This window comes from Aplysia californica, unplaced genomic scaffold (genome assembly GCF_000002075.1).
Source record: "Aplysia californica isolate F4 #8 unplaced genomic scaffold, AplCal3.0 scaffold00169, whole genome shotgun sequence".
Taxonomy (NCBI): domain Eukaryota; kingdom Metazoa; phylum Mollusca; class Gastropoda; order Aplysiida; family Aplysiidae; genus Aplysia; species Aplysia californica.
In genome coordinates this window covers 1,021,044-1,024,890 of record NW_004797439.1, presented here as the reverse complement: position 1 = coordinate 1,024,890, position 3,847 = coordinate 1,021,044, and the positions used below count along the sequence as shown (strand labels likewise).

Below are 3,847 nucleotides of genomic sequence, written 5' to 3'. Positions count from 1 at the left end.
ATATGTCTTGGAACTTTTCTTGTTTCTTATGTCATTAAATTTAGAAAAATACCTATGGATGGGCCTGAGTTCAATGTGAAAGTTTTCTTTTTGAGTTTATGTGAAAACGGAAAAAGATAGAAGGTATTTACTGACTTTAGACCAACATTAAACAATTTTATAACGACTCTTTTAACTTTCTGAAAGAAATAATTAGACTATACAGATGAAAGAGGATATTCCTAATTGACACTGGTCTTCATCAACAGGACCCCTCCGCTGGAGCTGAGGATGACTTTGGAGGATCCCATGGATACCACGGCCGGACCATCGGCAGGAGGTATTTGTCTGTGAAGTGTCTTTAAACATAATTTGTTTATTATTTCAGTTAGTTTAAGAAAATACCTGTTTGTGTCTGAGTTCAATGTAAAAGTTACATTGTTACATTTAGAAGGAAAATGATTAAACGTGTTTACATATATTTCTAAATGTTCTAATGACTTTTTAAACCAACAGTAAAGTTTTATTAGGACTCTTTACTTTCTGAAAACAAAAACAACAAACTGGACTCCTTATTTTCTGAAACAAAAAAAAACTGTACGGATGAGAGGATATTCCTAAATGACACATTTCTTCATCAACAGGACCCCTTCGCTGAAGCGTAGGATGACCTGGAGGAGGACCCATGGATACCACGGCTGGACCATCGGCAGGAGGTATTTATCTGTGAAGTGTATCTTTGAACATAATTTGTTTATTATTTCAATAAGTTTGTAAATATACCTGTTTGTGTCTGACTTCAATGTAAAAGTTTAATATTTGCATTTTGGAGAAGGAAAATAATTAAACGTATTTACAGATTTTTCTAAATGTTCAAATGACTTTTTGAACCAACAGTAAACAGTTTTATAAAGACTCTTTATTTTCTGAAAAAAAAATCCAAAAAACAAACTGTACAGATGAAAGAGGATGTTCCTAATTGACACACGTCTTCATCACCAGGACCCCAATGACCTGAAGGAGGATCCATGGGTACTACGGCTGGACCATCGGCAGGAGGTATTTATCTGTGAAATATGTCTTGGAACTATTTTTGTTTTTTATATCAGTAAATTTATAAAAATACCTATCGATGTGCCAGAGTTCAATGTGAAAGTTTTCTTTTTGAATTTAGGTGAATAAAGAAAATGATCAAATGTATTTACTGACAGATTTTAGGATAATCCTAATTGACTCATGTCTTCATCATCAGGACCCCTCCGCTGAAGAGGAGGATGACCCGGAGGAGGATCCCATGGATACCACGGCCGGACCATCGGCAGGAGGTAGGAAAATGATTAAACGTATTTACAGACAGATTTTTCTAAATGTCCTAATGACTTTTTAAACCAACAGTAAACAATTTTACAACAACTCTTTATTTTCTGAAACAAAAAAAACTGTGCAGATGAAAAAGGATATTCCTAATTGACACATGCCTTCATCAACAGGATCCCTCCGCTGAAGCTAGGATGACCTGGAGGAGGACGCATGGATACCACGATCCATTGGCAGGAGGTATTTATCTGTGAAATATGTCTTCGAACTTTTTTATGTTTCTTATGTCAGTAAATTTAGGAAAATATCTATCGATGTGCCTGAGTTCAATGTGAAAGTTTTCTTTTTGAGTTTATTTGAAAAAAGATAATGATCAAATGTATTTACTGACAGATTTTTATAAATATCATTCTGTCCTTTTAAACTAACTGTAAACAATTTTAAAGCGACTCTTTTTATTTAAAAAAAAAAAAAAAAACTGTACATGTGAGAGAGGATATTCCTAATTGACACATGTCTTCATCACCAGGACCCCAATGAGCTGAAGGAGGACCCATGGATACCACGGCCGGACCATCGGCAGGAGGTATTTATCTTTGAAGTGTGTCTTGGAACTTTTTTTTGTTTCTAATGTCAGTAAATTTAGAAAAATACCTATGGATGGGCCTGAGTTCAATGTGAAGTTTTCTTTTTGACTTTAGGTGAGAAGGGAAAAATATAAAAAGTATTTACTAAGTTTAGACCAACCTTAAACAATTTTATAACGACTCTTTTAACTTTCTGAAACAAATAACTAAACTGTACAGATGAAAAAGGATATTCCTAATTGGAAAATACTTGGGTGTGTCAGACTTCAATGTAAAAATAACATTTTTGCATTTAGAAGGAAAATGATTAAATGTATTTACTTACAGATTTTTCTAAATGTCCTAATTACTTTTTAAACCAACAGTCAACAATTTTATAATGAATGTTTATTTTCTGAAACAAAAAACACTGTACAGATGAAAGAGGATATTCCTAATTGAAGCATGTCTTCATCACCAGGACCCCTACGCTGGAACGGAGGATGACCTGGAGGAGGATCCCATGGATACCACGGCTGGACCATCATCAGGAGGTATTTATCCGTGAAATATGTCTTGGAACTATTTTTGTTTCTTGTGTCAGTAAATTTAGAAAAATACCTATGGATGGGCCTGAGTTCAATGTGAAAGTTTTCTTTTTGAGTTTATGTGAAAACGGAAAAAGATAAAAGGTATTTACTGACTTTAGACCAACCGTAAACAATTTTATAACGACTCTTTTAACTTTCTGAAACAAATAATTAAACTGTACAGATGACAAAGGATATTCCTAATTGACACATGTCTTAATCACCAGGACCCCTCTGCTGGAGCGGAGGATGACCCGGAGCAGGATCCCATGGATACCACGGTCGGACCATCGGCAGGAGGTATGTTGTCTGTGAAGTGTGTCTTGAAACATAATTTTTGTATTATTTCAATAAGATTTGGAAAATACCTGGGTGTGTCAGACTTCAATGTAAAAGTAAAATTTTCGCATTTAGAAGGAAAATGATTAAAAGTATTTACTTACAGATTTTTCTAAATGTCCTAATGACTTTTTAAACCAACAGTAAACAATTTTATAATGACTGTTTATTTTCTGAAACAAAAAACACTGTACAGATGAAAGAGGATATTCCTAATTGACACATGTCTTCATCACCAGGACCTCTCCGCTGATGTGGAGGATGACCCGGAGCAGGATCCCATGGATACCACGGCCGGACCATCGGCAGGAGGTATTTATCTGTGAAGTGTATCTTTAAACATAATTTGTTTATTATTTCAATAAGATTTGGAAAATACCTGTGTGTGTCTGACTTCAATGTAAAAGTTTAATTTTTGCAGTTTGGAAAGGAAAATGATTAAACGTATTTACAGAGTTTTCTAAATGTCCTAATGACTTTTTAAAGCAACAGTAAACAATTTTATAAGGACTCTTTTTTTTCTGAAATAAAAAAACCCAAACTGTACAGATGCAAGAGGATATTCCTAATTGACACATGTTTTCATCACCAGGAATCCTCCGCTGGAGCCTAAGATGAGCTGGAGGAGGACTCATGGATACCACGGCCGGACCATCGGCAGGAGGTATATTGTCTGTGAAGTGTGTCTTGAAACCTAATTTTTGTATTGTTTCAGTAAGTTTAGGAAAATACCTGGGTGTGTCTGACTTCAATGTCAAAGTTTAATTTTTGCATTTAAAAGAAAAATGATTAAACGTATTTACTTACAGATTTTTCTAAATGTCCTAATTACTTTTTAAACCAACAGTAAACAATTTTATAATGACTGTTTATTTTCTGAAACAAAAAGCACTGTACAGATGAAAGAGGATATTCCTAATTGAGACATGCCTTCATCACCAGGACCTCTCCGCTGATGCGGAGGATGACCCGGAGCAGGATCCCATGGATACCATGGCCGGACCATCAGCAGGAGGTATTTTTCTGTGAAGTGTGTCTTCAAAAAAAATGTTTTAA

At 34.9% G+C, this 3,847-nt stretch overlaps 2 long non-coding RNA genes across 2 annotated transcripts; both read left to right on the top strand.

Moving 5' to 3' along the window:
* Positions 1–2,381, top strand: LOC118477658. Its single transcript, XR_004858532.1, has 7 exons — positions 1–319; positions 624–695; positions 982–1,038; positions 1,232–1,304; positions 1,470–1,536; positions 1,826–1,882; positions 2,344–2,381. It is a non-coding gene; the product is annotated as an uncharacterized LOC118477658 (long non-coding RNA).
* A 14-nt stretch (positions 2,382–2,395) lies between these two features.
* LOC101849208 lies at positions 2,396–3,795 on the top strand. The gene is made up of 4 exons (XR_220444.3): positions 2,396–2,752; positions 3,031–3,103; positions 3,384–3,455; positions 3,734–3,795. It is a non-coding gene; the product is annotated as an uncharacterized LOC101849208 (long non-coding RNA).
* Positions 3,796–3,847: the final 52 nt, after the last annotated feature.